The sequence below is a fragment of the Euphorbia lathyris genome, chromosome 10 (genome assembly GCF_963576675.1).
Source record: "Euphorbia lathyris chromosome 10, ddEupLath1.1, whole genome shotgun sequence".
Lineage (NCBI taxonomy): Eukaryota > Viridiplantae > Streptophyta > Magnoliopsida > Malpighiales > Euphorbiaceae > Euphorbia > Euphorbia lathyris.
This window is the reverse complement of record NC_088919.1, coordinates 52,916,460-52,939,421: the sequence shown is the minus strand read 5'-3', so window position 1 is coordinate 52,939,421 and position 22,962 is coordinate 52,916,460.

Genomic DNA, 22,962 nt, shown 5'->3' with positions numbered 1-22,962 from the left:
GGAATATCTCAATTGAGTAGATATCAAATGTAAGTATGTATGTTTAGGATAAATTTGCGGAAACGAAATTTCATTGAATTCAAAAGGAGGTTAATAACATCTTGTGGAATAGAAGATAAAATAAAAGACAAGGATAAAGACTACAAGTGCACTCCTCTCTCTCATGCTACTTCAAGAAGCTTCAGATTCTCCCACTTCTTAAGTGTCCTCAATCTCGAGAACTTCTTCTTTAGGTTATCCGGATCCGTTGTAGACTTCGCCATTCAAGGAACAAGTCGAAGGCTTCATCTGTTGAGAAGGACCTGGATCACTTATCTTTCCCGCTTCGATGAGATCTTGGATTTCATGCTTCAACTTCATGCAAGTGCTTGTTTCGTGACCATATTTCTGGTGGAAGTGACAGTAGCCCCTGCGTTTGACTAATTCAGTGGTTGGACCTCCCGTGGCTGGTAGGGGATGAAGTATATCATGCATTTGTAGGCCCTCCAATACTTCTAATAAGGGTTGAGTGAAAGTGGAGAATTCCCTTCCCTCCCTTCTATACTGAGTGGGCGACGGAGGGCGAACAACCCTGGTAATCCCATGTCCCCGATGGTGTGGATCTTGTTGTGTTCGTGAAATATGGTGTGAGACTACCCTTGATGGGGTGAATGTTTGTGGATTAACTTGTGACGTGAGCTGGAATATAGGTTTCTCCATAGCAGCTTTCGGGATCTCCGCAACTAGTGACTCGCTCAGGACCTCCCTGACCAACCTTTTCAGCTCTATCTTGAATTCATCTGAGGCAAGGATATTGGGAAGAACTCGCTCGATTTCTGCTCTGAGATTGAAATCTCCTATCATCTCTTGGGAATTTCCAACCCCCTCATGCTTAGTATTCTCCGGATCATTAAGAGCACGTTTGAACTCATCAGAAAAGATGTATTTGGCTAGAGCCCCTTGCACACGGCTCTCCAGATTATGGTTTGAATTGTTGGACTGGGCCATGAGTTGGGTTTCTAACAAGGAAAGAGAAAGGATCGATGAGTGGAGCTTTTCAGACATTATGAATTTTGATGATGCAATGCACGTGCGATGCGAATGCTAAAGCTATCTACTTGTGCCTCCTATAGATGGATGTATGCATGATTCGTGGTCTGCGCTTTATTTCTCACAACATAAACACGACTTGACCGGAGCTAAACCCTTTTTTTCTTTTTTCTTTTTTTTTTACCAGAGCCGTTGGCAGTACTTCTATCGTTTGTGCTAACTTACCTGTTTGGAAGAGCCGATGCTTGAAACCATTTCAACTGTTATACACACATTAGTACGAACCCTACAAGTTTACCTTGCAATGCTTTACAAGATGTACGATGTTGAATGATGCTTGACATGACTGACACTTGTGAGATTGAGACGACCCTCATTATAAGTAAAATTCCCTAGGGCGCTAGGTAAATGAGAGTGTACCCCGATGATATCCGTGACGTGTAGATACATTGGAGGGGTAGCGACATGAGCGGTGGGAATGACATACTTGGTACATTGATACGACTCACGATCTAAAAAGAACAACCTAAGCGATCATGCATGAGGTGTAGGTGAGGGATTGCCCTCCTTGGTAGTAATGACGTACTTCGAAGATACGCGGTGTTACATGGACTGATGTGACACTCATGGTATGTCTGAGACTCAAACAGACCGTGACGGAGACATGCGGGGCACTTGTCCATAGTTTACTTGGTATTGATACTGATAACAGGGAAACGTCTTTCTGGGAATCACAAGTTTCCTGAAACAGGCCGGCATAGAGGGTGTGTCCTAAACTAGAAGCAAGCGGGACGAGGCCACCGCATATGGGGTGTGGGTCGATGGTTAGTTTAAACCCAAGACACAAATGCGTAGATGTACCAACGGAACCTTGGCGGGCTATGCAGAAAGTGGTAACACACGGGGCGTGCCTCAAACAGGTTAAGGCATAAGGAGGACGCGAGTGACATACGTGATGTGTGCCAATTGTCAGCTTCTCTTGGAAAGCCACTATTGCAATGACGGGTATTATTTGACGGGATAATGCACACGGAATACCTGATACTCGAGGTTCGAATAGGATGCATATATCAACATCGAGGCATATGCCAATTATTAATTCCTACTCGACTCACTAGTGCTTGGGCAGAGTGGTTCGAAACATGGTGCATTTAAGAAATGCGGCGACGTACGTTGTATGCCTTAGAGGTAGCCAAACGGCAGGATGGGAGTCCCACTTAATGTGCCCCCACGATTGACTTATACGCAACTGACGAACGATGTGATGGCTTGATTTTGGGATTTCAACCATCGTGGGGGAAATCCAACATGCTAGGTACGAGACACGAATAGGTTATGCATACGACACACGTATTATCTGACCAACTCTGGGTATAGATGAAGCACAGAGATGACTTGAGAGGTACCTTCTAACAACATTGGAAGTGTCAGCTACACATGATACCGACACGCATGGTGCAGTCTAAGGATTAACTTAAGCTAGAGACCCCAAATACCTCGATGAATTTGCGGACATCGGTGCGTCTGGTAGAATGAGAAGTGTCCTAATTCGATCGAGGTATCAACGAGACGGAAACGACGACTTACCTGGTACGTGTCGAAGGTCAATTTGTTTCATAGCGCAAACCTGATGATGATATGTTTTATGAGAATCCCTAAAGATCTTATGTGGATATTTACGACGTATAGGGTTTATCACCGATATTTGAGATGACTAGGACCTATTACTATGAACAACTCGAGGAGCAACGGGGATGCACACCAAGACCTTCGAGGTAAGTGCCAAATATTGGATTTAGCCGCGGTATGAACAACTCGATACTACTGATACGAGTGAGACCCAAATAGCGACACATAGGGCATATGTCTCCGACTCGTGGAGTTTGGGGGCACATAGACAACGGTACCAATGATGTAGGGGGAGCGTGTCGAGGGTTTGACAATATAAACAAACCGCTGTTTGAGGCGCACTCAAAACATGAGTGACGACTTACAGGGCGTACGTCAAGAGTTTGATAGGAGCCTCACGACATGAATGACTCAGTGTGTCAAGGGATGAGCGGGATCCTCGAGACAGCCCATAGGGCACATGCCTAAGAGTATGACTTGGACTCGATGACATGAATCACTCTATACGACAGGTACGGGCCAAAAGTTCAACTTGAACTTGTCGATACAAATGACTCGACATTGGAGGTGTAAGCAAGATGCACATGATGACATATATGAACTTGCCCCAGATTCGACTTGAACTTAAATGACATGAGTGACTCGACATTTGACATGCGAACCAGACGTACCGAACCGCGTATGTGGGTGTGTGCTATAAGCTTAACCCTGACTGGACGGTATAAATGACTCAGTCTTCGACATGTGAGTAAGGTGCGAGGGATGACATACGGAACATGTGTCAAAGGCGGATCCAAAATTGGATAGCCTAATGACATATTCGTGGACTGCAAATATTTCTGATGATAAGGCGACATGTGGGGCGCGTTTTGACAAGGCCCGTCCAGCGACCAAAGCGTAAGCGGTGACATACGGGATATGCACCGAAAGCCGATATGTGTTTGAAGCACTAGTGTCACAGGTTTTGGAATACTGACGTGTTACGATATATGGTGACACACCCGTTACGTCTCATATTGATTTGGCTGTTTTGAAGATGTGACGGGGCGTCTCAAGAAGACCAAGAATGCGTGGGTTACCTTAGTACAATGACGTGTTGATATACAAGGTACGACTGAGAGTACCAATGGAGTGTGGTGATGACCTACTAGTCAAGCGGTTAGTACAATAACGCACAGATTCATTAGATGTGACGAGGTGACATATAAGGCGCCACTTAAAGCGCGAATGTGACGCCGCGACTTCGTGTGAAGCGTGCATCAGAGGGTCAATGTGAACCTGGGGTCCAGACAGTGGGATGACGTAAATACGAGGGGATGCTATGACGACCCACATGCCGCACCTAAAGGTACAAATGGGAAGCATGGACAACACACCAGCCAAGGGTTCATTTCGAAGTTCAGGGTATTGCCCATAGTTCTGAAATACGGAGGTGCTACGTATGGGTTACATCCCCAGATGCGAATGGCGACGGGTAAACGAGATTCATATGAAACAGTTCACTCGACCCTAAGGTTTCGATCCTACAACCACGTAATTTTGGAGTATAGGTTCATGGCGCACCGACATATGTGGCATGTCTTAGCGTACGAAGGTCATGATGACGACTTACGAGATGAGAGGTCCGGATAATATAACAACGTAATTTGGAATCACCTGGGCATTATGTATAGCGCGGCGACATCCGTGGGTATGTCTTGAGATACGAAAGGGAGGTGACGACGACCCGTGAGATTATGGTTCCATTTGAGATCAAGGTACCAGTCATAATCTTGATATGTGTTGGCTAAGGCGTAGCGACATACATGGTATGTCTTGTGGCGTAAGTAGGACGTGTGCGAGACATGTGACGAATGGTTAATTCGAGTCTCGGGGGGAACCGATGCCATGACAATGTTTCTTTTTTTTTTTTGAACTATCGATAAGTTGTAAGTGACGTGGCGACACACATAGTATGTCTCGAGTCGACCATGCGGAAAGTGAACGGAATTTTCCCCACAATGTGAATGTTAGGACAATAAGGTACGACCACCAAGCAGTTTGGTATTGTTAACCATGACAGAGGGAGGCGGAGTACGTCACGACATATGGGATATGTCTCCGGATGACTTAAACACGATGGCGAAGGTGCGTGTGGCAGGTCACGATGCAGGCGGTATACCCCCTAATGGTATGAACGGGACGATAAAGATATGTCCGACCCATCCCACACAAAGTATAACCTGGCGAAGACGTAGAGAACACCTCGGGGTCTAGAGGTAGACCACTTGACGGGTATGCAAGACCTGGTAAAGACGTGCGAGATTCATCATGACATACGGGGTATGTCTTTCATTAGGCACCTAACAAGGTGAGAACTCAAGTCGTGACATGTGGGGTATGGCTCTGGACTAGTGTATCTGATATGGACGACGCATTTGTGACCTATCACGATGTGCGACCTTGATAATGCCTGAATGTACACGGTGCACGTTGGCGCATCGAGTACACGTCTTGACTAGCGTATAGCTGACGTGATGGAGACGCATAGGACATTCCACGATATGGAAGATGGGACGGGGTAAGGACGTATGGGATACGTCACGGCCCAAATGGTATGCCTTTTGTCTAACGTATATAACATGGTGAACCAGCACCTGATATGCCCTGACATATGGGGCATGCAACTTATGCCCCTTGCTTAGCGCAAGGAATGAGGCTAAGATGTACATGATGCGTTATGACACACATGGTACCCCTTCTGACCGATGTGTAATGATGTGGTAGAGGCACAAGGAATGGATCATAATATACGAGGCACAACAGGGAAAATACATGTGGTATACGTCATAGCATAACAGGTACGCCCCTTGATCGGTGTCTGAATGATTAATGGAAAATGCATGGGGGTGCGTTACGTCCCCAGGGGTACGACAAAGTAAAGATGTAAGGAATACGTCACCACATGACAGGTGGGACTTCTGACGGGTGGACGCGTGATGACACGATATTGCAAGGACATAGGGGATACGTCACGAGAGAACAGTACGCCTCTTGACGGGGTAAGGACATATTAGAGGTGCCGTGACATACGGGGTATGCCAAAACAAAAGCGTATGGGGCATGCTATGACATAAGGGTTGTACCTTCCGACTAGTGCCTACGACACTGAAGAAACATACGAGGTACACTACCATGCATAAGGTATGCTAAGGCAAAGACGCATAGGATACGTCATGACATAATGGACATGCCACCTAGCTAGCATACAAACGACACAGTGAAGACGCGCGAGACGTGCCAAGGACGCATAGGATGCGTCCCAACACATAGGTACGACAAGGCAAAGACGTATGGGATACGTTACGACATAACTAGTATGCCTCCTGAATGACACGCGATGCTGGGGTCGACTCTTTCTCACTTTCCTAATAAACACATCCTAAATCTATGAAACCTAGAATGGCTGCACGCAATGCGGTTAGCATGCAACGCTCTATATGGTATGATTGCAATGATTCGTTAAGCATAGAACGCATTATAACTTAAATCTGACTCGATTGATGTACAAACAGATAGAAATCCATACGAACAAACTAGTTAGCGAAAATCGTACATAACGCGTAATTAGATTGCAATAAAAAACGTTAGATAATAATCACAATCATCACATCATCTCTCTTCCATCCTTATTCCTCCACACACTCACTGGTCCAAGTCTCTTTCCTAGGATTTTGGTATGGGCTCACATCATGGTCCAGAGGACACGTGATACCGTCGATTATTGCGGAAAAATAAATCACTCATCAGACAATACAGTTCGTTTTGATGTACCACGTTCAGTGACTAAGAAATCGACCAAGCGGATTGTCCTTTCGGAATAACTCGTCTTTTGTCCTTTCGCGAGACGCATTAATTCGGGTTTTGACTCCCTTTGAGCGCATCTCAGTTTTTAGACGTGGTACGAGTTATTCTTCTAGTCCAATCGTGCGTTATTTTCAATGATTCGTTCCCTTTTGTTCGCGTGGGTTCGTGTCTCGATTACAACAGGATCTTTTAGATCTATCGAGGGACGTAACCACGTGTTTATTTAGTGATGGAATCACTTTTGGATTTTATTTTAGGGAACGGACTCATCGCGTAACGCGTTTGTTCTTAGCGTCGAGGATCCGTTTGCTCATTTTAGCTACGTGAAAAGACGGCGAGTCTTATTTTGAGCGCACGGTAACCTTTCGGCTAGCAACAGTTCGTTGTTCTTCCCAATCCACGGGATATATCATCTTAGTGTGGTTATAGAAAATCAACGTTTCGTTGATTCGCATGCTCATTCAAAGCGAGGACATCACCGTTCTCTTTCCTTTAGGCACGATTTAAGCAAACACGTACATCGGGCCATATTTCTTGCAGTTTTGGTAACGGTCGAAATGATCGAGTCGTTAATCAAAACCCGCAGTCTCGTCCATATGGCGCAATTATATGGTTTGGCTTAATTCGGCTTCGAGATATAACTATCCTTAACACCGAACCGATTCATACTAATACGTGCTTACGTCATAACGTATTTCCTGAACACGTGCCTTCGTCGGGACACCGAAAGGGACAAGGCGGGTCGCACATGTTCATTCATATGAGATGACTAAATCGTCTTTAGTTCAAATCGTTTCGATGTTTTAGGGTAATTAGTATGTCGATTCATGAGTATATATTAACGCATCGTCTCATTTCCTTTACATAACTTAGGATTAGACACGTATCATGGCGGTTTGAAAACACGAACTGATTCATTTATCACATCAAAAATAGTAACGGGTAATCCTATGGAAACTTCTAAGGCTGCTATATGCTGACACGGCTGACCGCGGGACCTCACAGGACCGCACAGATTCGCCCCTAACGAATGGATGGGGACCCTCTGGCGCCTTACTGTAAGGGGGAACTTACGCTAGCCTCTTTCGAGCGACGAATGGACTCTCGCTAGAGGTTTCGCGGAAATTACCCAAAGGGTTTGCAATAATGCATATGAGTGCATACGAAAAGAAGTAAAACGATCCGTCCCTGTTAAGGGCTTAATACACGCCTTCCGGAATCAAATTTCTCGCTTCCCCAGCAGAGTCGCCACTTGTTAGATGAGGTGCCGCGGCCTAATCTCCCGGGCGGACCGGGGGGTGGACAACCTCATGGCGACGTAAGCGGTGATTGGCGCCGAAAGCAACCAATCGTGGAATCAAGCTGCTCGGCAGGACCGGAGCTCGGAGATATGGAAGAGTCACCACCCACGAATGGGAAAATGAACACCGATCCCTTGCGGGAGACCGGTGTGGGTTCGGGAAACTTAGGTACGAGCCGAGAAGGCTAGCTCCTTTCCGGGGAAAGGCTACTAGGCACCCCGACATCGCCCGGTTATGAACCACCGGCCTCCTACTCAGCATGTTAGGCGATAACGGACTAATCGTATACTTCTTTAAGTTTAAAAGTCATTTGAAACCCTTTTCTTTCTCTTTTTAGAAACCATTTTGAGCATATATTATTGAAAAGTCACATCAGTAAAGAATCACCCATTTATGTTTATACATACACAGAGAGGGGGGGAAAAAGAAGTGATTTATTTACAACCGTATTTAAATGTTATGTTGTGTGTTTATTCTACGCTAACTTATTTCCCCAAAACGAGTTTATTTACATGGTTCGCACCTTAATCGCCGTTGGAACGATTTAGGTGCGTTTTAAAACCCCGTTTGATGAAGCTTACCCGAATCGCCGTTGGAACGACTCGAGTAATTGAAAACGTTAAAGTAAAAGCCTTTTAATAATGAAACGTGGTTAAACATACAAGTCAATTTTATTTTGTACAAATTCATTAAGAAAGCGATTCAAAATCTCCATTATTAACAAAGAAAACGACTTTGATTACAATGTTCGCTTAATCCGTCGTTGGAACGGACTAAGGTTTTAAAACGTGGTGTTTTGAAGACGATTTGAAATATCAACGAAAATGACTTTATTTATCTACATTAGAAATCTAAGAAAAGCTCATTAGCTTAAATAATTTAATTGAAAACTCTCTTTTTGTGATTTATTTTCCCCACTTATTTAATGGACTCTCTAACTATTATAATTACAATAAGACACTTATTTAAAGCAAGACTTATAATCAAACAAGGCCCATTTGGGACATGGACCCATGAATGGGCTCAAAAGAATAGAGAAAATAATTTAGACATATATATATATACAAGTAAATAAAAAAGGAGGATATGAAAACCCAAAAATTAATATAAGAGGAACTTTATGTATATGGAAATAATAGGTACTATATACTTATACTTTAAAAATGCTAAAACAATAAGTAAATCTTATGGATAAGAAAATAATATTTACCCAAAAATAACTTCCTTCAATAATCAACAAAATAACCCAAATGTTCCCAAAACTATACATATATATACATAATTAATATAGTTTAAATACCAAAAATGACATATACTAATATCCATCCATTATTTCTCAAAATATCAAATAACTAATATTTAAACATAGCCTAAGTTAATAAAAAGGAAATACTTATATATATATATTTATACTTATATTATAAAATAAAATAAAAATGATATACCAATATTCTAAAATAAATGTATATACTAAAATTCTAAAATAATTTGAAAAACATGTATTACATAATTATATATATATATATATATATATATATATATATATTAAGGATTAAAAGTCTAAAAGTTAAGAAAAAGGGACCGAAATGACATTTTTTACATTTTGACAGATTTACCGACGGAAAATCCGTCGGTAAACAGCATTTAGTGACAGAATTGACAAATTACAGCAGCACTCCAATATTTTCCAGATTTATTCAAAAGCTTTAAATTAAATCTAATTCAATCGTTTTGGACTTCCGAACTACCAAAGATGGATCATAGTCGAAAACGGAAGTTCCTAAAACGATGTTTTTATTTTAAAACGTTATTTGGAAACCTCTTTTAAATTAAAAAAAACTTATAATTACAACATTTTCGATACCCGAACTACCTTTTTATCGGATCACGGTTCGTATTGGGATATCCAAAACGAGGTTTTTATTTTAAAACAAAACCGAATTTTATTTAACACGAAACGAAAATTAAATAAATACGCTAACTAAATAAAACGTGACAAAATAAATAAATAACTAAAGGAATAAGAACTATAGCATAAAAAAATAAATAGAAGGAGAGAATAAATTAAATAAAATAAAGAGTCTAGTCCTCGGATAATACCTTTAATTCGGTATCTGACAGTCGAAGCCGATTGATTCCACGAACCGCGAGCTCCCGTTTTTAAAAAAATTGAACTTAGGAAATTTAGAATTTTTGAGGAAAAAAATATTTTTCTCAAAAAATTCACACTCTCTCTCTAAAAATGTTTAGAGTGAGAAAGTTTATCCAAAAATCCCCCAAAAAGCCTCCTCTTCATCTTGGGATCTGTGCCCTTATATAGGGAAACGGATCCCGGAACAATGGGCGACGCCCAAAAAAATTTGGGCGTCGCCCATTGTGGTTGGGCGGCCGCCCAACCTAGTGTTGGGCTACCGCCCAACCTTGTCGGGCGGCCGCCCAACATGAGTTGGGCGGCCGCCCAACAATAGTTGGGCGGCCGCCCAACAATGTTGGGCGATCGCCCAACGGCGTTGGGCGAGCGCCCAACGCGAGGTTGGGCGCCCGCCCGGCGACCCTCGGGGCGTGCCCCGCGCTGTCAGACGCGTGCACTCCGTGGCCGCCGAGCGCGCGTTCCGCGCAGCCAGACGCTCGCACATCGCGGCCGCCGAACGCGCGCCTCACGCTGCCAGGCGCGTGCGCTCAACGGCCCACGAGGGCGTGCACCGCCAGCGGTCCTAGGCATTGCTCGGACATCGAGAGCGTGCAACTCGCGGTGCGTCCGACGGACGCCGCGCGCACGTCTTGAGCCGTCAAGCGGGCGTTCGACCATCGTCGTCCGCGTGCGGGATGCCGTTGCGTGCCCGCGCCGTGCCGTCAATTTTCCTCCGCTTATTATTCTTTATATATTTTTCAAAACTTCCGGAATCAATCGCTTCGACCGTCTTGTTTTCAGGTTTTCATCACAGGTCCTCCGACTCGGTGTCTACAACGGTTAACGCCTCTAGGAAAGACTAGAGCTTGAAGCTCGATGATGCTCTTTGGGCTTACCGCACGGCGTTTAAAACGCCCATCGGGATGTCCCCCTTTCGTCTAGTCTTTGGAAAGTCATGTCATTTACCCGTAGAACTAGAGCATAAAGCCTACTGGGCGCTGAAATTTTTAAATTTTGACATGCAGGCTGCAGGAGAACACCGCCTCCTCCAACTTAATACTCTTGATGAACTCCGCTTGGGGTCATATGAAAATGCCAAACTCTACAAAAAACGTACCAAGCGGTGGCACGACAAGCATATCCAAATTCGGGAGTTCCACACGGGGGATCAAGTTCTCCTCTACAATTCTCGCCTCCGGTTATTCCCCGGAAAATTGAAAAGTCGGTGGTCAGGACCATACACTGTCGTCCACGTGCACCCCTCCGGAGCAATTGAAATCCAAGGTCCCGACAATGCAATCCTACGAGTCAATGGCCACCGCCTGAAGATTACCATGGCGGCGATTTTCCATAACAAGGCGAAACCACACTCCTCGCACCAACTTAAGCTTGCACATCACGAAGGAAAGTCTAGCTACTCTGACTCTAAACGTAGCATTGGTTTGACTCTTTCAAACCCCCTGTATATCTGTTCAATTTTTACTTATTTTCTTTGTTTCGCATCCCAGCCACGGAAAGCCAAATCTCAAATCGACATTGTACGCGGGGCGTCTCCCTACGCACGCCTCGCGTATTTGTGTCTCTGATCCAAAATTCTATAAGGGAAATCATTTACACAGGGCGTAACTCTTCTTACGCCCCGCGTCTGAATTCCTTTCCGTGGTTCCTATAGTTCAGGAACTCAAACACGCGGAGCGCCCCGTTACTGCGCCCCGCGTATTTGAGTCTCTGCCTTAAAAACACCACAAAACATAGTGGTTACGCGGGGCGCCCCTATGGGCGCGCCCCGCGTAACCCCTGACCACTAATAGTTTTTTTTGTTTTTGTTTTCATTTCTTTTTGCGACGCCCTTGGAATAGGCGTCATTTTAAATAACGCGGAGGGACGTGCAACCCCGCACTTAACGTTTGTTTTGCACTACTAAAAACAAAAATAAAAATAAAATAAACGACAAAATAATTAAACTAATTTATTGACTCTCTTAAATTTTCCCAACACGCTATCCCGCCTTCGAAAATTAATTAAAGTTCCGTTATTTGTCGTCAAAAATAAAAGTGTCGGAACATAAAGGAATGATTCGATTAAGAAATTTTAGTCTTGGTTTCGAAATTAAGGAATTTGTACAAAGCTTAGGTTAGTACTAAACTAAGACATTGAGTCTTAACCCAATTGTCATCTCCATAATGAACTTTGAAAAGGCAATAAAAACGGGATAGTTGAGAATTGAGCGAAAACTCGATAGTACACAATTTAAACCCGAATCTTTGTGAGGTATGTTTGAGCCTAAAAGAGTTCGTACGAGAACTCTAACTCTTTCACAATTTTTCGAGAGCTTTGACTTCACTCGACTCATAGAATTTGCATCCAATACCGGGTTAAGTACACTTATTTTTTGGTAAAAAGGTGATAGGGGTCAAAAACCCCTATCTTTGGGTACGGTTTTAGGACGGGTTTTAGCGTTATTTTGTTAATAAGCGAGCAATTCTCGCATTTAAATACTTTTGTGTGAGTTAGTTAGAAATTGGAAACGTTTTATTTACTTTTCGTTGTTTAGGCTCGTTTTATGATCAATTTAGGCAAATACGGCCAAAATGGCATGCATATTATAATTCCGTTATCTTTTGAAGCTAATTGATCCGTCAAAAGTCGCACCAAACGAAGCGTTTGCTCAAATAAGCGATTGGCGGGTCAATTTAGCCCTTGGACTAATGTTGTTTGGAGTTTATGTGCGTGTGCAGGTTAAAACATGATCAATTTTAGGCAAAAATCGTGTCTCGGGGACCCCCGGCAGTCGCTCGGCGAATTGAGCATCGGCGCGCAGCCCGGGCGCTGCTCGGCGAGCAGCCCAGGCACCGCCCCGGCACCGCCCAGGCACTGCCCAGGCACTGTGCCTGCTCGTCGAGCAGGCCACCAGAGGCCTGCTCGGCGAGCAGGAGCCTGCTCGCCGAGTAGGCCGCCAGGCGCCTGCTCGTCGCGAGTAGCCCTACTCGCCGAGCAGCTCGCCCTGCTCGACGAGCAGACCTGCGGGAATTGGTCAAAAAGACCAATTTCGCCCCCACGATGCCACGATGGGCCCCACGACTTCCTACATCAATAAGGACACAAATTAGGTCAAGAAAAGGGCCCGAGCCGCGTCTATAAATAGAGTTTTTTCAATGTAAATTAGAGATCTTTTTCCTTTGTAATTTTCTTAGCTTTTCCCCTTGTAATTCCTCTCCATCTTCTCCATCTTCCTCAACTCCATTGAAGCTCCTTCAAAGCTTTTTCTCGAGGAATTATCAAGGTCCGTCCTTAAGATCAAGTCGCCGGCTGCAAAGTAAACAGGTTCCCTGAAAGGGATTTTTGTATCTCCTTTTATCTTTCCATGTTTGTACTCTTTGATACAGTTGCCGAACTTGACTTATTGTATCTTGTGACAATTATCTTCGCCTTTAATAATAATTTAGCTCTTGTTTTGTTCTATGATTATTTGTCTAATCTCTGTCTTACGCTTTATTCAATTGGTTTAACTCATTCAAAAGCCCAAAATCTAGTAGGCACATATTGCGAGCTGAATCTGACCTAGTCAGAGCCTAGGAGATTGATGACCTCTTAGTTGATTAAGCGCCAATTTACTGAGCCTTAGACCTAGTTTCGGCCTTAGGGAATCACGCGCTAGGCACCTCAGGAGGGTAAGTAGGGTTAATCGCCTTGAATACAAGTGACTCAGATTAGGTTTTTATTCAATAGACTTGATAATCTATCTTTATTATTATCGTTCATACCATGTTCCTTCGAATAGTTTCATTAATGAAAGATCAATTAGGGGTAGAGTAACTTAGTTAGGCGTAGAATAACTTAGTTAGAATTAGATAACTTAGTTAGAATTAGATAACTTAGCTAGGATTAGTATAATTCAACCTAGGAGTAGATTAGTTTAAACAAACCAACTCAAAACCCCCTAAGCCTAGATAACATCCGAGATCGAGTAGCTCGGTACTTGCAGAAATAAATCCTGTGGATGATAACCTGGACTTAAACAAGAAATTTATTACTTAATAACGACGGGGTACACTTAACCCTTAGTGAGTTCTCATCTCGAGTTAGGTGAGGGCGCATCAAGTTTTTGGCGCCGTTGCCGGGGAAAGTAGATTAATTCTATAAATACCTGACAACCGCCAATAATCAAGTTTTTGGCGCCGTTGCCGGGGAAAGTAGATTAATTCTATAAATACCCGACAACCGCCAATAATCAAGTTTTTGGCGCCGTTGCCGGGGAAAGTAGATTAATTCTATAAATACCCGACAACCGCCAATAATCAAGTTTTTTGGCGCCGTTGCCGGGGATTTATTTCTTCTGCAATATCGAACCAAAGGTCGATTTGTTAGTTTATGCATTCATTGTGAATATCCTTTGTTTATAATCGTTTATACTTGTTTATATATAATCCTTTATACTTTTCTTTTTGTGAATATTTGTTTCTAATTTTTATTGTTATTTCTAATGATTCTTCTTTTTTGAGAAAATGGCTAGAAACAATGGAAATAAGGAGTCTATTACGCATTTGCTTAACTTTCTATCTACTCACGAAGATCAAACTGACGATTTGTATGCCTCAATTAAAAATTTATGCATACAAAAAGGGATCCTAGTTGATTCAACCGCGGACGAATCAATTAAAGAACCCAATTTGGTAGGTCAGGTTGATAAGGTAAGATCTTTTTCCATTAACAATGAAGAACTGATCCCTAATTATGAGAAACCAAAAGTTTCAATATTAATTGAGGAATCAGTTGAAATTGAGCCACTAGAGAAGAATCCAAAAATAGAAGAGTACGGTTTTGCTCCATGTCCAGAAGATTTCATTCTCTTCGATCTACCTAGAGAATCAAAAAGGGAGCAAACTAAACTTTTTCATAATTTATTTAAATTTGATCCTTTGTTTTTATTAAAATTCCTTGAAACTGATAATCCGTTTTGCAGGTACGGATTATTTATTCAGGAATTTGAATTCCTAACGCGAATGTCAGCATACACCTAAACGGGAATTCTATGTCGAGCTCACCGACTATAACGTAGCGCTTCTTGGGAGGCAACCCAAGTTTTAATAAAACTTTTCAGGTTTGTTTTATTTAGATTATACATTGATCTTTTAGTTTAGTCTTTTAAGTTTTCTTTTACGTTTTTTTTAAAAGTGTTCGTTTAAAAAAAAAAAAAATAAATAAATATTTTTTTTATTTGTTTAGTTTTCTTTTATTTTATTTTATTTTATTTTTATTTTTTATTTTAAAGTTTTCAGGTTTAAAATAAAATTTAAAAAAAAAAGAAAAAAAAAAAATTTGGCCCCAGGAGGCCCAGCTCGCCGAGCTGGGCACTGCCGCCCAGCTCGGCGAGCAGGGCCCAGCTCGGCGAGCAGGGCCCTGCTCGCCGCGAGCTGGGCGCTGGCGCCCAGCCCGCCGCTGGGCACTGCGCCCATCCCGCCGCTGGGCGCTGGTGCCCAGCACGCCGCTGGGCGCTGGCGCGCAGCCCGCCGCTGGGCACTGCGCCCAGCCCGCTGCTCGGCCGAGATAAGCAGCGGTTCGAGATTTTTTCCCGAACGAAGCTGAAATAAATAAATAAATAATAATAATAATAAAAAAAAAAAATTTGCCACCGCAAATCGTCAAGCTTTTGGCGATTGCGCTAAAATCAGTAATTTGTCTTCTCCACCCTAACTTTTTGCACTTGTACTCTATGGTTTGTGATGCAATGTTGGAACTTATTGTATATTTTTAGTGTGAGGAGGAGGGGTAGACAAACTTACAAAAATTGTATAATTTTTAAATTTTTGTTGCGTCGTGTCTAGTTTAGTTTTGCGTTTTCCGGGTTTTATTTAGGTTTTGCATGTTTAGGACCTAAAACCGTGAACCTCCTTCGAATCTAAACTTCGTTATTTGTCTTTAAGGGCTGAGAACCGAATCTAAAATTGCATGACAACTAGTTTAGGTGTGGGACACAACTCTTGTATCTGTAAAAGCATGAGCTAAGGTTTGCATTTAGACCCTACTTTTGAAGAAATGCTAAAATCATTACTTAGGTAGATAACTTAAGAATCGAAGGCATGTGACATTAAACTTGAGTTTGTGGAAAACTAGTAAACACAAAATTGAAACCCAAAGAATTGTGAGTTGAATTTGAGCCTAAGAGCGAACATCAAAAAGCTCTTTTTCTTGACATTTTTGTGTGAAAGCTTTGACTTGTGGAAGATTACAAATTTTGCACCTAATACTGTGTTGAACCTACATGCGATGGTTTGAGATGATAAACGATGAATCAACCTCATTAGAATTAATCATTTTCTTTACCTTATTTTTTCTTTTTCATCCACTCTAGGAAGCCCCTTTGAGCCTATATTTTTGTAGTTTATAGATTTTTCTTTCGTTCTAACCTGTTTTTGCAAACCACAACTTGGTTTGCTACTTAACCCAATTTCTTGTGCAAAGCTCAAATAGAGCCTTTGTTTTCTTCTAGCGCTTTATCTTTGTTTATGGCATTACAGTAGCAAGCCAAAAGGCTAAGAAGTGAATGAGCATCATTATCCCAAAAAAAGAAGAAGAGAAAAACAGAAAAAAGAAAGAAAAAGAAAAGAAAAGAGACGAACAAAAGGGAAGAACTTCATTCCCCAGTTCTTAAAAATAAAAAAAACGTCTCAAGAAAACATTCCAAAAAGAAAATAATAAGGGATGAATAAAAAGCTCAGTCACTTCATATTTGCTAAAGCCATTTAAACTTAGTTTTTGTAGCGCTAGAACTATTAACCCTTGTTGTACCTTTAACCCTCTAACCACATTACAACCCCGATTAGAGGCTGTTTTTGATATCATCGGAATCATATAGCATAGTAGAGGAACGCGGATGAACGTGCAAAATCAACGTAATCCTAAGCAAGAACATAAGCCGAGAGTAAACACCTTAGCCACCAAAAATTGTGTGAAATGAGTGAACTACCTATGGTGAGGTGTTTTACTTAGCGATCCCCTCAAGCTCGTTTAATTGAACATGTGTCCTTTTGCTTAAAACTATGACCTATGATAATTGAAATGCGCCTTTTTGATATCGTGTCTCTACTTTGTATTTCCGAATGCATGTAATTACAGATGCTCGAAATTGTGTCAAGCACCTAGTCAAACCTGGAGGTTTTCTAGCTTGCTTGTGATTGCGGGTTTAGTTTTTTTAGTTTACTTAGGGATAAGTAAAGTTTTAAGTGCGAGGAGGTTTGATAGGGGTCAAAAACCCCTATCTTTGGGTACGGTTTTAGGACGGGTTTTAGCGTTATTTTGTCAATAAGCGAGCAATTCTCGCATTTAAATGCTTTTGTGTGAGTTAGTTAGAAATTGGAAACGTTTTATTTACTTTTCGTTGTTTAGGCTCGTTTTATGATCAATTTAGGCAAATACGGCCAAAATGGCATGCATATTATAATTCCGTTATCTTTTAAAGCTAATTGATCCATCAAAAGTCGCACCAAACGAAGCGTTTGCTCAAACTAATGTTGTTTGGAGTTTATGTGCGTCTGCAGGTTAAAACATGATCAATTTCAAGCGAAAATCGTGTCTCGGGGACCCCCGGCAGTCGCTCGGCGAATTGAGCATCGGCGCGCAGCCCGGGCGCTGCTCGGCGAGCAGCCCAGGCACCGCCCAGGCACTGCCCAGGCACTGTGCCTGCTCGGCGAGCAGGCCGCCAGGCGCCTGCTCGGCGAGCAGGGGGCTGCTCGTCGCGAGTAGCCCTGCTCGACGAGCAGACCTGCGGGAATTGGTCAAAAAGACCAATTTCGCCCCCACGATGCCACGATGGGCCCCACGACTTCCTACATCAATAAGGACACGAATTAGGTCAAGAAAAGGGCCCGAGCCGCGTCTATAAATAGAGTTTTTCCAATGTAAATTAGAGATCTTTTTCCTTTGTAATTTTCTTAGCTTTTCCCCTTGTAATTCCTCTCCATCTTCTCCATCTTCCTCAACCTCCATTGAAGCTCCTTCAAAGCTTTTTCTCGAGGAATTATCAAGGTCCGTCCTTAAGATCAAGTCGCCGGCTGCAGAGTAAACAGGTTCCCTGAAAGGGATTTTTGTATCTCCTTTTATCTTTCCATGTTTGTACTCTTTGATACAGTTGCCGAACTTGACTTATTGTATCTTGTGACAATTATCTTCGCCTTTAATAATAATTTAGCTCTTGTTTTGTTCTATGATTATTTGTCTAATCTCTGTCTTACGCTTTATTCAATTGGTTTAACTCATTCAAAAGCCCCAAAATCTAGTAGGCACATATTGCGAGCTGAATCTGACCTAGTTAGAGCCTAGGAGATTGACGACCTCTTAGTTGATTAAGCGCCAATTTACTGAGCCTTAGACCTAGTTTCGGCCTTAGGGAATCACGCGCTAGGAACCTCAGGAGGGTAAGTAGGGTTAATCGCCTTGAATACAAGTGACTCAGATTAGGTTTTTATTCAATAGACTTGATAATCTATCTTTATTATTATCGTTCATACCATGTTCCTTCGAATAGTTTCATTAATGAAAGATCAATTAGGGGTAGAGTAACTTAGTTAGGCGTAGAATAACTTAGTTAGAATTAGATAACTTAGTTAGAATTAGATAACTTAGCTAGGATTAGTATAATTCAACCTAGGAGTAGATTAGTTTAAACAAACCAACTCAAAACCCCCTAAGCCTAGATAACATCCGAGATCGAGTAGCTCGGTACTTGCAGAAATAAATCCTGTGGACGATAACCTGGACTTAAACCAGAAATTTATTACTTGATAACGACGGGGTACACTTATCCCTTAGTGAGTTCTCATCTCGAGTTAGGTGAGGGCGCATCAAAAGGCAATAGATGATAAACCGAACCCACTTAGGCTAATTTCTCTTAATTCCTTTTTCTCGTTGTCATTAAACATTAGGAAACCCCCTTGAGCCTATTAACCAACTTTTTTATTAACACCCTCCTAACATGTAACCCTTTTTTCCTCTTGTTCAAATTACCGCCATAATCAAGATTGCACCCGAATTACCCGAAATAAGTCACGGCCTTAGCAAATGAACACCATTAGCTCTCAAAATATTGTTTTTGTGCCTCTATCAAAACAACGGATACAATAAATAATGAGGCATTCTCAAAGCTCCACCCGAGCAATTTTGAAGTACATCTTGTAAAATTCGCCAAGGCCAAAATAAGCAATGATGTGGTGCAATCACAAAACGGTATTTTCGAACTCGAGTTTCCTTAAACTAACCACTAAAGAAGCTAGCCACATTACAACCCCCCTCCGGGTTCATTTTTAATATTGCCTAACCACATTTTAAGAGGAAAAACCCGGATAAAATGCAAATTCAACATGATCTCGAGTAAGTGCAAAGAAGAGCGATAAAACACCGACCCGCCTAGAAATTGAGCGTAAGAGCGAAATCCCTTGGTGAGGTACTATCGGATTCTCAAAAGATAATCAAACCCCATTGATATTGCCTATTAAATCTTGATCATGGAGGTTTCGAACAAGTTTTTGTACTCAATTGTCGGCGTAGGTACTTACCGAAATCTTTGTACAAAACCATAACTTTGAAATCACGCACTTGGCAAAACCAACCTTCGGTTTGTTTCTTAATTTTCTCAATCCCTTGTCTTTCGATTTCTTTTACTTGAGGACAAGTAAAACTTTAAAGTCCGAGGAGGTTTGATAGGGGTATTTTACCCCTATCTTTTAGCGTGATTTACGGGATGATTTTGGATAAAATAAGTAAGTTTAATTGCAAAAATAAAGTATTTTGAATAAATAAAGAAATAAAAATAAATCTCGTACTTTTAGTTTAATTCCCTCGTTTTTTTATTAGTTTAGGAAATAAAAACGTCAAGCTAACTCGGCTCTCAAGTGTTGTATTTCAGGTACAAGAAAGGAGCAAAAACCCACTTCATACGCGGGGCGTAGTAACCCTTACGCGGGGCGTGAAACATGATGCCAGAAATAATTGCCCTATCCGCAGGCACCATATGGAACTGACTCAGCATACGCGGGGCGTATGCCATTTTACGCGGGGCGTATGACACATGTCGGCAATAATCGGCCTAATCCTGAAAGTCAGACTGCATTGTCTCCCAGAGTCAACTATCCATACGCGGGGCGTATCATTATATACGCGGGGCGTATAAGGCAGTTCTTCAATGTAAAAAGATCAGAGACACATTTGCGCGGGGCGTACTTCATCTATGCACGGCGTAAATACTCCAATTCTAGCAATAAAACTTCAGAGACTCAAACACGCGGGGCGTACTTCAGCTACGCATGGCGTGTTTGGGAACAATTAGACACGAAATTGGTCCACATGCAGGAGATTTCTGACGGAATGGGCACCTACGCGGGGCGTAAACCACCTTACGCGGGGCGTATCACGGGATTTCTGCACCAAATAATGTTGCTCCATGCTTGTGCTTTGTGAAATTACCAACTTGCCCTTGCTTGATGTCTATAAATAGATAGCTTTTGAACTTCATTAGACACCAATTGCATACTAGAGAGCTATACTATACTCTTTTCTTTTCTTGTAATTTAGATTCAGATTTTTGTAGCTAAACTCTCCCCCTCGAGAGCTTGTTCGGTTGTTCCGGCGTTCCATCAAAGTTCCGCTCCATCATTCATCACCAAGCTCGAGAGTTCCACCTCCACGACCTAGGAGACGGCTTTGAGTCCGGTTAGCTAGTTCCAAGGGCGGATTCTCCCTTTTTACTTGCTAATTAGCTTGTACTCTTCCTATGTACTAGGCTTGGTTGTATTTCATCTATACACTTTCCATATTTATAATTTATGATTCACAATCTCTATTTCCCTTTACGTATTAATGTTTATTACTTGTTTTGATATTGATAATTGACTATTGTGTAGGAGCACGCGATTACCGTCGCCATCCGGGCTATCTTTAGGGAATTATATAGGTGTTGCCCTACCGGAAGTGACAAACCGGAAACCGTAGGAATTGACAAGCCACGGAACTTACGGGCCCTAATTTCTAGTTCCCCCGCATTAGACACGCCTTGACTAGGAATCACGTAGTCTAAGTACTTCACGGGTCGGTCCTACTACATTTGGTCGTCTTTGCAAGAATAAACCATTATCCGTATACATTTAGAGTCGTTATCTATCATGGTCATAACTTATCATACACGCCCCGCTTCATAGAGTTTTAGTTACACAAATCTGTGTCGCCAATAGTTAGGAATAGTGTGTAATTGTGTCTTACTTTACCCCAAAGTAATCACCGCTTAAATAACATACGAAACCAAGTCGTCTAATACTTGTAGTTATAAATCCCGTGGATTCGATACCCGGTCTTAACCGGATTATTACTTGATACGACGGGGTACACTTGCCCCTAAGTAGTCGTAGCGTCTAGTAGAGTTAAGAGCAATTTATAAAGACCAAATCCATAGACATAGCACATTCACCGCAATACACATTTAATCGTCATTAGAAAAGCTCTACACCTAGATCCTACGCGCATCAATAGGGAAACCAAACATGTTGCCCATGGCCTCATAATCTATGGTGTAAGTGACACCACTATTCCTAAAAGAAATTGATGTCTTCTTCTTGTTCATGGTCAAAGTGACCAAAAACTCCACCACGTATTCATAGATACGGGGAAAACGCATAGAAACGAACTCTTGCCAACCCAAAGCTTTAATAAAAGCATCAATTCTAGTGGAGAAGTTTAATGCTCTTACCGAATTGAAGTCAAGGAAGTGCATATCCACAAACTCTCGTTTGGAATTGGAAAAGTGAAAAAATCGATCGGCTTCCTCCTCCGTTTCAATATCGAAAAAGGCTCCGCAACGAATACGAAGGCGATTAGCTTCCGTAACCGGAGGTTTTTGACCCACACGCTTTTGTCTAGGCATGGTGATGGTGTTGGCTAGGGTTGTGTAAAGAAAAAGAAATAAAATAGAGAGAAGAGCAAAGGATGAAGATGAATTGAAATGGGTAAAAGAAGGTAATGAATTGAGAAGAGAGAAGAGAGGGGAAAGAATAAATTGGGAAGAGTAAAAGTAATGTATGGGGAAGAGGTTATGATAGGTGATTGGGTGAATTGTGAGGTGATGTGAGGTTTGTGTAAGGGGTAGGTTTATATAGGGTGAAATAGGTAGATGTAGAGGTAGAATAGGAATAGGTAAAGGTGTGAAAATAGGGCAAAAAAAATCGGAATTAATATTGCCTGCAGGTCGCGTGTCGCGACCGAGAATGCTGAGCCGCGATCGCGGCACGCGAATTTCAGAGAAAAATTTGCTCTGAATTCGGCCGTTTTTGCTGGACTTACCGAGAATTTTAAATTCTCGATAGAGAATTGGTCAAAAATGGCGTTTTTGGTGCCTTTTGACTTGCTTTGTGCAATTTTGTTGGCAATTTGTCTCCTGAACTTAATATAAATTGTTCCTGCACTTAAAAACTAAAATAAATGGCATTAATTGTAAGAAAAACCAAAGGTTTAGCCTTATTAATTTGGAATTAAAGGGTGATAAATATAAAATGAATGAAACTTAAATGCCTATTTATGCATACAAGTTAAAAGAACCATATTAAGTGCGTATTAAGTTCATATTAATACATATTAAAGACATGAATTTAATCAATTGAATGAATTTGAATGAAAACTTAATGTATTGAATCCAATGAATTAAGTTTTTGAAGGGGGATTATGTGTTGAATAAGAAATCATATTAGTTTATTCTAATCATTTAATTATTGTCATTTAACCAATATATTTTTAACTATTAGCAAAGCAATAAACGAACTAAGATGAATAGAAAAGTTAATTCATTAATAGAACACATATGTACAAATACAAAAATAAACAATTCAATTACAACAAAATAACAAAAATATGTACAAAATAAAATTGAAAAACCTAAACTATTCTATATATTCATCCCTATCAAGCGGGATTTCTGTGGCCTTATAATGGTCAATTTTTAACTGCACGAAAGTTTGACGTTCCGGTGCAGAAAGAAAATGCGGGCCT